Genomic DNA, 12,482 nt, shown 5'->3' with positions numbered 1-12,482 from the left:
ACATGGCTGCACTCGCTGCCCGGGCCTCGGGCGGGGGGAGGAGGAGAGTGTGCGAGCCCAGCACCGCCTGCTGTGTGTGCGTGGTGAGAACCGTGTCCAGTGGGATCCCTGGGGACCTCCATTCCGTGTCTAGCCCGTCACCCCGGATAGCTTCGGGTCAGCTCTGCAATCGGCTTTGACCCAGAAGAGAAGGTAGAGCCTGGGTCTGCTCCTCACCGAGTGCCCGAGGGAGCTGAGGCCCCAGGGAGCCCGTCACGTGGGCCTGCGTGTCCTGGAAAGTCAGCAGCTCCTGGGGCAGCCCAGGGCACGGACAGGAAGCGCCACAGTTCTGTTCCCCGTTCCCGACTCCACCGGCTGGGTGATGTTAGGCACAGACTCTCCGGGCCTGTTTATTAGATTTAAAATGATGGAGGGGCTCCTGGGTGGCACAGTCGGTTAAGCGTCCGACTTCAGCCAGGTCACGATCTCGCGGTCCGTGAGTTGGAGTCCCGTGTCAGGCTCCGGGCTGATGGCTCGGAGCCTGGAGCCCGTTTCGGATTCTGTGTCTCCCTCTCTCTGCCCCTCCCCCGTTCATGCTCTGTCTCTCTCTGTCCCCTCCCCAAAAAAAAAAAAAAAAAACCACCAAAAAAAAAATGTTGATAAAATGATGGAAAGAACACGGCTCCTCTCTGCCTTTGATGGGTTTTGCTGAGGATCCAGTGAGCTGGTAACAACAGGACTGTCTTGCTTACAAAGGCACCTACGGGGGCGGGGGTGATGGGGGCTGGCTCCCTCTTCTCACCCCCTGGGGTGCTGGCCCCGACACACCCCTTACTCTGGGCCGGGGATTCCCCACCCTGGGCAAGCCTGTCTCCCCTTCAGTTTGCACATCCACGTGAACACACAAACACATGCCCACACACGCACACATGCACACACAGGTGCACACACAACACAGGCCCACGCACACACACATACACACACAGGTGCACACACAACACAGGCCCACGCACACAAACATACACACACAAGTGCATGCACAAACACGTGCACACACACAGGTGCACACACAAATATATGCCCATGCACACACACATACACACAGAAGTGCATACACAAACACATGCCCACACACACACACATGCACACACAGGTGCACACACAACACAGGCCCACGCACACAAACATACACACACAAGTGCATGCACAAACACGTGCACACACACAGGTGCACACACAAATATATGCCCATGCACACACACATACACACAGAAGTGCATACACAAACACATGCCCACACACACACACATGCACACACAGGTGCACACACAACACAGGCCCACGCACACAAACATACACATACAAGTGCACACACAACACAGGCCCACGCACACACACATACACACAGAAGTGCACACACATACACAGGTGCACACACAAAAACATGCCACCCCACAATACACATACACGTGAGCACACAAACACATGCACACTCATGCACACACACAGGTGCACACACAAACACATGAGCACACACACAAATGTATGCACTCACATACACGCATGCATGTACACACAGGGGACCCATGAGCACATGTACACACAGGACACTCAGCAATGTGCAGGGTGGGCACAGATTTCCCTTGTACAAGCAAGGCCCTAAAGTCACGGTGAGCCTGGGGCAGCCCTGTCACTGTCCTGCTTTGTGACGTTGGGTAAACCCTTTTACCCATCTGGGTCCTGGGGTCCAAACCGTCCCTGAGGAAAGGGGATGAGACGACATATGTGTCAGACAGAGTTCCAGAAGCATGCAGAGGAGGACACGAGGTGGCACGGAGGGCAGTGATGGGCTGTGTTCCAGGATAGCTCGCCAAGGGCCCAGCGCTGGGGGCTGCGGGGCCGGGCCTCACACCCACGCCCCAGGGCGCTGTGTGGGACCCTGGCAGGCCTGTGTCCAGGCACTTGCCAGGACTTACGTCCTTTTGCCTAAGGATGGGGTGGGGCTGAGCCACAGGGAGGGATCTGCTGATGGGCACGGTGACCTCCCACTGTGCTCCCTGGCCCTCCCGACTCGTCCCATGGACCCTGGGCAGGCCGGAGGGCCCAGCTGGACCAAGGCTGCTGAGGGAAGGGGTGCAGAACTGAGACACCAGCCATCCCCGTGAGTTTGCAGAGGGAAGGCCCCGCCGTGAACAGCACAGATCCGTGCCGGGACCACCTTTCCTGCCGCTTACGGGGGCAGGAGGGTCAGACTGCTGCCCCCCTACTGGGGAGCTCACGCACACGGCTGCACGCAGAACCAGACTGGGCCCGGGGCCATGGGCCTGGCTCCGCCTCCAACCTACTGAGGGCATACCTGGCCAGGTGACGCCACCCCCGGCCTCGGCTGCAGTGACTCACTTCCCTCAAGGCTGCACATCTTCCTTCCAGGGCGTGGGGAAGTCCTGGATGATGTCAGGTGGCCCCGGTGGGCGTGAGACCGCACCGTGGCCAGCCACCAGTGACCCGCTGCCCGTCACCATCTCTGGCAGGAGCCCCTGGCCTGCCGTCTCCACCCTGTCAGTCACCTGTTGGAACCCGGCACACAGCTGCTCGGGTGTGACGGCAGCTCCGAAGCTTTATCTTGGCAGGACTGTATGGGCCGCCTCCGGTCCCAGCAGCTCCACGCTGAAGCCACCAACTTGTATGGCACCCCTGGGGCTGAGCGCTCCTTGAAGAGGCCTCCCCAGCAGCCTCCAGGGCCCCAGGCACACGGGAGCCCACGAGCCCTCTGGGAGCGGCACGGGAGGGCCGGGTGCACAGGCAGGATGGCAGCAGCGAGGGGCAGGGGTGGGCAGGGAAACACCCCCCACCCGAGGGGGCAGAGACAGCGCTGAGACTCCCAGGTACCTAGGGATATTGCCGTCAGGATGCTTCAGACCCTGCAGCGAGGAAGCCGCACACGGTCTCCTTCTCCACATGCCGTTTCACCTTCCCTGACCGGTTAGGGTGGTTACGCGGGAGCCGGCCACCAGCCCGTGTCACACGAAGGATTCCCAGACAGGCACGTCAGAATCAGACAGGTTAGGCCGGACTCCAGGTCCTGACTCATACTTTGTGAGCACACAGAAGAGACAGAGCAGGCCTCTGCGACGCTGGGCTTACTGGGCACGTGCTTACCCCCAGTAAGCGAGCGCACAGTGCCCTTCTGGAGAAGGTTCCGGGCATGGAAATCAAGGGAGACCTTCAAGAGCTGGTTCCTCTAGAGGATGCGTGTGTGTCCCCCAGACCCAGCCGGGTGTTCGGAGACCCCGTGCTGGCCTGTCCTGCCCCTGGGCCTTCTTCCCTTGGCATCTTGCTGCCAGGACCCAGAGGGGACAGGGGCAATGACATTTAAAAAGAGGGTGTGTCTGGAGGGTTTTGTTTGAAACTGACTCAAAATAAGGAAAATGGATCAAAGCTTTGAAAAGAGGTATGCGTCCCCCTCCTTAGCTCCGCCGGAAGATGCCTGCTTTCCTGGTCCTGGGGGAGTGTTCCTCGCACCGTGCGCCCTGCGGTCATGTGGAATGCGAATTAATCAGGGATCCACAACAGTGTGTCTGTTTGTGTGTGTACACACGTACATGCGGGTTGTGTATGTGTGTGCACATGGGTGCACGTGTGGTGTGTATTTGTGTGTGCTTGTGTGTATGTGCACGTGTGTACATGTGAACACACAGGTACATATGTTGCGTGTACATGTGCATGTGTGTATGCGTGTGCGCATGGGTGCACGTGTGTGTATTTGTGTGTGCTTGTGTGTATGTGCATGTGTGTACATGTGAACATACGGGTACATATGTTGTGTGTACATGTGCATGCGTGTATGCGTGTGTGCATGGGTGCACGTGTGGTGTGTATTTGTGTGTGCTTGTTTGTATGTGCATGTGTGTGTACATGTGAACATACGGGTACATATGTTGTGTGTACATGTGCATGCGTGTATGCGTGTGTGCATGGGTGCACATGTGGTATGTATTTGTGTGCACCTGTATGTGTGCATGTCTGTATGCATACGTGTATGTATGTATACATACAAGTGCACACACCTGTGTGTGCATGTGTGTATGCATGTGAGAGACATAGACACAGAGATAGAGAGACGGAGAGAGACAGGGAGAGAAAGGGAAGGGAGAAGGGAAGGGGAAGGGAGAGAGGGAATCTGACCCACGCTGAGGGCACAGGGCACGTCTGCACGGGGAGCCGACAGGTGGCTTGGACACACAGGTGGCTTGTCACACTGATGGGTGCCGTCCCTTTCGTGCCTCTCACAGGGGCTCGTGGCCCCCGCCCTGTGGTCCTCAGGTGGACAGGTCTGTACCACGCCCTCTAAACATCTGACGTCTGCTCAACCATTCCAGGGAAACCTGGCCGTGCTGTGCTGTGGCTGCTCGGAGGGGCTTCTGTCCAGACGAGGGACCGGTTCCGATCTGGCTGGCCACTGAGCTTGCCTCTGGCTGGGGTGTGGCTGTGTTGTGTCCCGATGCCCTGCATGACCTGTGCGGACAGAAGCATCAGGAGAGTGTCTGCCGATGTGCCTCTCTGCCATCCGGGGACACAGTCTGGGGTCGTCCAAGGCTTGGTGTGGCGTCAGTCCCGCACCCCGCACCTGCTGCCTCTTCCCCATCACGCTCCACCCCTTCGCCCCCCGCCCAGACCGCTCTGCCCTCAGCACCCCCACCCTCACGGCTCCCGTGCTGGGGGATGGGCCCCCTACTGCACCTGAGTCTCCCCCGCTGGGACTGGGGCCTGGGGCCTGGGGTGGAATGGAAGTCTGCCCCTGGTGAGGGCTTTCAGCCAGGAGGGGAATGTGTTCAGCCCTGAGGACCAGGTACTTCCCAGGACCCCTGGCTCAGGGTCCGTGGGCAGAGCCCCAGCGGTCTACCTGGCGGGGCCTCTGGAAGTTGCCCTGATGGACATGCTGGGTCTGAGAGCCCAGGGACAGACTTGTCCACACAAGCATTTGCTTTGCCGCTGTGGGCCTCCCGTGACCCGCGTGCGGGACTCACCCGTTGTGTGTGGGCCGGTTTCCGTGGAGGCTCACTCCCCACGTGGGCAGTGGTTGGCCACCTAACTGGATTTCTGACGTCTCCAAACTGGGGCATCGCGTCGCATTTTATGTGACGACGAGAGGTAAAGGGGCAGAGAAGGTCCGTTGTTCCAGGACAGAGGCCACGTCTCCCAGACCTGGTTGTCTGCTTGGCACAAGCCCGTGGGGGGGACGGCCTTCCACCCGCCCTCCTCTGCCTGTGACTTCTGGCCTGACCCCAACTGAAGGGGCCGGACAGCTGCTGGCCAGCCTCTTCCCCTGCCCACGTGATTTGCCCACTTCCCGAGCTGGACCCGGAACCTCAGGGCCCTCGGGGAAGACCATGGTCGTGATACACAGGTTAAGACGATAAACAGTGGTGCAGGCTGTTCTACGACGTAAGAAGCAATTCACATACTTCAGAGCCTTCCCGTGAGGGTCGGAAGGTGCCGCTGGGGCAGCACGAGCCCGGGGCCAGGCAGGGCCTGCTGTGCTCGAGGCCTCGCTGCCTGGGTGTGGGGCCTGGGGCTTCGGCTGAGCCCTGGCCGCGCCCGTCGGGGCTACCCCAACGCGGCAGTCCTGCCTTTGGATACCCCTCCTCGTCCTGGTTGGGCCCTCACCCTGGAGGAGTTGTGTGGGGCCAAAACCCTAGAGGGGCTCGGAGGCCGGCTCCCGGCACGGAGGGGAGGGAGCTCCCGTGATGTCTGCGGCCTCGTGACGTCGGATGCCCCGCTCGTCGTCAGAGAGGGTGGAGACGGGCTCCCTCGTGGCCGCGGCCCCTCCTGTGTGTAGTGGGTGTTGATGAATCTCTGCTGGAGGGGACGTCCCCTGAGACAGAGGTCAGCTGCCGGGTCTGTTGTGTCCAAGGCCCCTTTCAGCACGTGGGCTGTATCTGGGATCACGTGTGTCCCAAAGGGACCCGTAATGCCGCTCCTGCCTTCCCCGTCTGCAGGGGAGGCCCCTACCTGCAGACGCTGTGTTTTCATGTGCTACCTGGTCAGGGTCCTGCTTCCTCCAGCTGTGGCCGGCCAGGCTCCCTCACCCTGGGGGAAAGCGCCTCCCTGCCTCTTCCAGCCGCTGGTGGCCCGGGCCGTCCCGGGCTGGTGACAGCGTCACTGCGTCTCTGCCTGTGTCCTCCCACGGCCGTCTCCCCCACGCGTCTGTGTCTTCACGCGGCATTCTCCCTCCTGTGGGGATGGTCCTGGGGGTGGGACTTCTGCATGGCTGTGGGGACATAGTTCTACCCATGACACTACCTATGCTCCTAACACCTTTCCTACCTGGGACATTCATTTCTAGAAGGAGATGCTGGGAGCAAAGGACTCAGGGCCCAGATATCCTAGACACCTCTAACGTCAAGAGGAGGCCAAAGGTGAGCGCCTGGGGCCACTTTGGGGAGGTCTGGGGGGGGGGGGCGGGTGCCGCCTTGACGACCCTCCCCAGCACGCACGCACCTTCGTGCGCTCGTCAGCAGGAGCGTTTCGCTCACACCCACCCTGCTTCCAGCGGCGGCGTGACCTGTGGTGGTTGGTGCCTCAGGGACGTGGCCATCTCTCCGGGGGTGGGGGCTGTGCCGCTGGAGGAAGCAGGTGCCGTGAGGCGGTTCTGGCTTGCCACGTTGTCATGCTTGTTTTCAAGTGGTTTTGCTCAAGCAAACTGGAAATGCCTTCCGGTGAACCCTGGGCCCCCCTAAATCTGCGTGACGGGGTGGGATTACAGGGAGCCCAGTGCTGTGTGTTTATTCACTAGGTTTTACTCACGACATGGCTGTTTATGAGAACTGGGTGTGTCCAAAAAGCCGCTAACGGGCTGGAGGCCTGCCTCCTCCCCCCAGGATGTCCTGCCCAGAAGACATTGGACTGGGATTTGCAGAATAGACAGGGGTGGTTGCAAACCAAGGCAGGTAACTTCACCTGTGTTGGTAGCTACACAGGGGTACAGACTCCCTCTTTCCCCTGGGGGATTCTCGGTGTCCGTTTGGGGTTAGAGCCAGGAACCGCCAGGTTCTGGAAGCTCTTGGGATTCTCTGCCCCCTAAACACACCTGTCGTCAGTGAATATTCTCACGCCGGGAGCGTCTTCTCAATATCCTTCGCACCAACACGAACATGTGCACGCGCATGGATGTTACCTCCTCCGTATGCACACACACATGCACACGCACACACACACACAACACACACACGTGGGGTTTTCACATCCCTTTGTATGTTGTTCTTGCTGGTGGAGTGTCTGTGTTCGCGCCCCAACTGGATGTCAACTTGCTCTGGGCCCCCCTGGCGACAAGGTTCCTGGGCTGAGACGAAAGGGGCTGCAAACAGGAGCAGGGTGTGGGGAGCAGGCCTGGAAGCCGGCAGGGTGTCCGCTGGGGCCTGGCGAGGACGCCACGTGCTGGGCTGCGCCACCCTGGGGCACAGCGGCCGCTGCCCCGAGTGGACCTCTTCTGCGGGGCACCCCCACACCTGCCTTTGGACAATGTGCCCCGCCAGCCCCGTGCGTCCACGCGCCTGCGGCACAGCCACAAACAGGAACATCACAGGGCACCCTGGGACCGCGGCTGGCGACCGTCACATGATGTCCCTCCCCCCGCTCCCGGTACCGGGATCCAGCAGTTTCTGCAAGGCTTTTGTTTGCCATATTGGGACTTAGACGAATAGCCACAGCACGAGCAGGGAACGGCCACACTCGCCTCGTGGAACGCGGGCCAGGTGCACTTTACGACCCCGGAGCCTCAGTGCCGAGGGAGCCACCGTTGACATCCAGCCTGAAGCCCCAGTTTCGCCTGTAAGACGATCGGCAGAGAAGGAGTTCTGAAGTCCCGTTCCTTCTGGCTGTCCGAGTTCCTTCCCCAGGTTAGAAAGGGCCACACCAGCGCCAGCCAGCGAGCTCTCAAGGGCTGCAGCCCGGGGACGCCTGCCGCCCTGGACCAGTCCTCTCTCACGAGGTGGCCTGGGATTCTGGGCGGGATCTGCCTCTGCCTCTGGCTCTCTCGCAGAACTGGAATGAGCCAGAATGGACCAGAATGCCTCCAGAGACGCGCCGAGGTCGGAGGGCCAGAGCATTCCTCCAGATTCCCGCTTCCTCGTCCCCATTCTGCTGGGGTCCCCGCCCCTCCTGTTGGGCACACACTCCCCTCCTGTACCATCTGCCCGCTCCCCGCCTGGCGCCCTGTCAGCCTTCCCAGCTACAGCTGTGAGCCTTGGAGAGCTGGAGTTTGGTTTAGCAGAAAAATGAATTTGAATTCTTCCCTCTGGGCCCCCCTCTTGCTCCCCCCTCCTCCTCCCCCCGCCAGGACCAATTTATCTGCCAGTCCAGCCTCCGAGTGGAGTTGAGGCCAAGTTGGCGACCTGCCCGTGCTTGTCAGCTTCTTTGACCAGATGACAGGAGAGCAGCACTCAGCCAGGAAAGGGCCGCAAGTCCCGGCGTGTGAGCGCTCACGGGCGCCGTGCCAAGGGAAGGCAGGCAGGGCAACCGGAAAGTTCTCCCAGGCTGTTGAGGAGCTGTGTGGGGGTGGGATGCCCCTGTCCCCGGGGGCGGGGGGCACACACAGCTATGGTGTGTGTGTGTGTGTGTGTGTGTGCACATGCATGCATGCACACAGGCGTGTACACACATATGCAGCCACGCACGCATGCACGTGCACATGTGACGGCACACCCGTCCACACACACACCCGTCCACAAAGCACATGCATGTGCGTTTGTCTGTGCATATGTAGATGTGTGTTCGTGTGCACACGTGCACACACGTGTGCGTGCATTCCTGACGTGGCACGGGAAGAGCATGAGGCAGCATTGAAATGCTCCCCGGCTCCTTGGAGGCCCTGCAGGTCTTGTGCGGTGCCCGCACCTGCCTCCGCCTCCACATGACGTCTGCTCTGGGGAGTTTCCACCTGCCAGGCCCCCGGGGGAGCTGCACCCCGGCCTCAGACTCCCCACACAGCCGGGTCTGTGCACGGCCGGGGCTGAGGGGCCTGCCAGCCCGGGGCCGGAGCCGTGAGCCTCGCCGCGGGTCCCTGGCCGACGGGGGGCCGCAATGCCTAGACGCACCTGTTGGCTCAGTAAGGACTCCTGAGAACGTGTGCCCTGGGGTCGGACCTCCGGGCTGTGAGGTGCCAGAGAGAGGGCAAGAAGGGGCACGGGTGCCAGCGGTACGGGGATGACAGCCAGGCTGGAGGGAGCCTCAGAAGTTGCTGGACAGGTCGTCTTAAGTGACCTCTGTAGTGTCCGGTGCCAGTGTCCCTCTGTCTTTGTGGGGAAAGCTCTTCTTTTGGCTTCCAGTTACCACTTTTACCTAGTTAACCCCTCCCTCCCTGCCTGACCTCCTTCCTCTCTCTGCTCCCTGCCCCCCTTTCGGGCTTGGCCTCGGTACTCCCCAGGCACTGTCCCGGGGGGTGGGGGGTCTTGGCACCACCCTTGGCTGCAGCCACAGCCTCACAAAGGCCGCATTCGGTGCCTGTACCTGACTTCCCTGCAGAGCAGATCCGACTTCCCCGACTTCCCCGCGGGACTCCTGACCTGCATTTCCAGCAGCCCCTGGGCCTCTCTGCCTAAAAGACTCAGATGCCTCAAAACCAGCCGGCAACCACCAGCCAACCCAGGCTTGTCTTGGCTTCACCCCAAACCTGCCCCCGTCTGCATCCCGTCTTGGGAAGCATCCACTGAGCTGGATCCAGAAGTCCTCTGTCCACCTGCTGGCCCAGCCCTGCACCCCACTGTCCTGCAGGAGCCCCGCCTTCTCCCACGCTGGGCTCACATCCTCTCCAGTCCTGACCACTTCCGAACCCCCTGTTTCTGCCTCAAGCCTGTGCCCCGCTCTTGCCCTACCCTGTCCCTCTAACACCGGCGTTAGTCCATGCTCCAGACTGCCTCCCCTGAACTTCCTTCTTATTCTGCGATGTAGTCCCAACCCAGTCCCCGCTTTGTGATTGGAGGAAGTGACCGGTCCCTCCCCGGTCCCTGCTTTGTGATTGGAGGAAATGACCAGTCCCTCCCCAATCCCTGCCATGTGATTAGAGGAAATGACCGGTCCCTCCCCGGTCCCTGCTTTGTGATTGGAGGAAATGACTGGTCCCTCCCCGATCCCCGATTTGTGATTGGAGGAAATGACCGGTCCCTCCCCGGTCCCTGCTTTGTGATTGGAGGAAATGACTGGTCCCTCCCCGACCCCCGATTTGTGATTGGAGGAAATGACCGGTTCCTCCCCGATCCCCGATTTGTGATTGGGGGAAATGACCGGTCTCCCCAGTCCCTGCCATGTGACTGGAAGAGAAGACCACCCTGTTCTGTGTCCTGCCGCATGGCTCATGCCTCCTGTGACAGGCTAAGCCGCCCTACGGGCGCTTCCTCTCCCGGGGACGGGCCCTGACTGCTGGAGCTTCCCCCTGATGGGACTGAAGGGTCTCCTGTCACTTGCCTTGAGGCACATAGTGTCTGACTCGTCTTCTATTTGACGGGGCTCCAGGTGTGTCCCCCGAGTTTCTCCCACGGAACGGGGAGACTGCAGCCTGGGGTTCCTCCCTCTGCTGGGCGCCTGAGCAACTCGAGTTTCTCCTCACTTAAGCTGGCATGGTGCCTCGCCCGGACCCAGACCTTGACCTGGCTTTGTGCAGCTCACAACTTAAGTGCATTCGAATCCCTGGGCGTCCTGTGCAAATGCAGGCTTGGGTGGGGCCTGGGAGTCTGCATTTCCAACAAGCACGCTTGGTGGCGGGAGCTGGACGGTCCCAGGGTGCCCCTGAATCGTCAGTCCTTAAGGAACATCTCTGGCGGCGATGGGACCCCTTCCCCCTTGTCCACGGTGTGTCACCTCCTCCTCCCTGCCCCTCCCTCCCTTCCCCCCTCCTCCTTCTCTCTCTCTCCTTCCCTCTTCCCTCCTCCCTCCCTTCTCTCTCTCCTTCCTCCTCCCTCTCTTCCTCCTTCCCTTCTCTGCCTCTCCTTTCCCTTCCCCCTCCCTCCTTCCTTCCCCCTCTGCCTCCCTCCCTCCCTTCCCCCCTTCCTTCCTCCCTCCTCTCCCTCCTTCCTCTCCTCCTGTTCCCTCTCTCCTTCCTCCCTCTTTCTTCCCCTCCCCTCTTCCCCCTCCTCCCTTCCCCTTCCTCCCTTCCCCCTCCTTCCTTTGTCCTCCCTGCATCTCCCTCTGTCCCTCCTTTCCCTTCCCCTTCCTCTCCCTCCCTCTCTCCCTCCTTCCTTCCTTTTGCCAGCAGCACGCTCTGAGCCTCAGGCTCAGGCCAGGGATCACTTTGGTGCAGCAGGTGTGATGGTGGATACAAAGAGCCCGTGTGGGAAGCAGACAGCATCATGCGTCACACACACGGCTGCGCGGGGAGGGGACTCTGCAGGTTGTGGAGGGCACGGCCGCATCCCCGAGCCCGGGCATTGGAGCTAGGGGCTGAGGGAGGCTGTGGGTCACGCAGCACAGAAGGAGACAGGTGACCCCTGCAGAGGGCGTGCAGGGGAGGCACCCCAGCCCCAGGCCCTGCAGCACGGCTGGAGGGGATGGGGGTGGGCTGCCACAGGAGTGAGGCTGACTGAGCAGTGGCAGGAACAGGAAACGTTCAGTGTTTGCCTTATTTCAAGACGGAGAAGCGGAGGAGGAGTGGGGCTGAGCAGCTCTTCTGGATGTGCGTTTACTTCCTCAGCAAGCTCCCGATACCGACCTTGTTGTGTACTTGGATGCATTTCCTGTCTTCTGCGATTTTCTGCATGTTGACCTTCACACGCTTACTGAGATCTTGCTTCCCACTGACCCCCTCTGGGCCGAACCCAGTCCCCAGGCTGCCCTGAAGCCCCCTGCCTCAGAGTGCTGGCCAGACCACCTCCTCTCCCTGTCCCCGAGCCTCTCCTTGCACCTCCCCTCCGTTGGGGAGACTGCTGGGGCCTCTCCCCCCTCCTCACCTCCGCCGGGGCCTCTCCCCCCTCCTCACCTCCGCCGGGGCCTCTCCCCCCTCCTCACCTCCGCCGGGGCCTCTCCCCCCTCCTCACCTCCTCCGGGGCCTCTCCCCCCTCCTCACCTCCTCCGGGGCCTCTCCCCACTCCTCACCTCCTCCGGGGCCTCTCCCCACTCCTCACCTCCGCCGGGGCCTCTCCCCCTTCCTCACCTCTGCTGGGCCTGGCTGGTGTGAAGGCTCCTTCCAGGCATGCTGTGGGGGGTGGGGGATGTGGTGCTGAGCTGACTCCACAGGCCAGCCCGCCGCCAGGACCCATCCCTGCCACTAGGCAGGCACCCTGGTCTGCAACCCCCTCCCCCAAGCCAAGAAAATGTCTCCCCCTCCACCTCAAGCAGAACTATCCAGATTTTCTTTCAGCAAGTCTGAAATATCGTCTCCAAGTTACTGGATGGCGAGTTCCTCTAACACCAGGCAGGTGCCCCAGTGCAAGGGGTGCAGGTGAGGCTCGCTCTGGGTGCTGTGAGCTCTGCCCGGAACGCTCCCCGTGCCGGCGCACCGGCTCTCTGCTCCT

Source organism: Neofelis nebulosa, chromosome 9, assembly GCF_028018385.1.
Source record: "Neofelis nebulosa isolate mNeoNeb1 chromosome 9, mNeoNeb1.pri, whole genome shotgun sequence".
NCBI classification, from domain to species: Eukaryota; Metazoa; Chordata; class Mammalia; order Carnivora; family Felidae; genus Neofelis; species Neofelis nebulosa.
Note: the sequence above shows the minus strand (reverse complement) of the source record.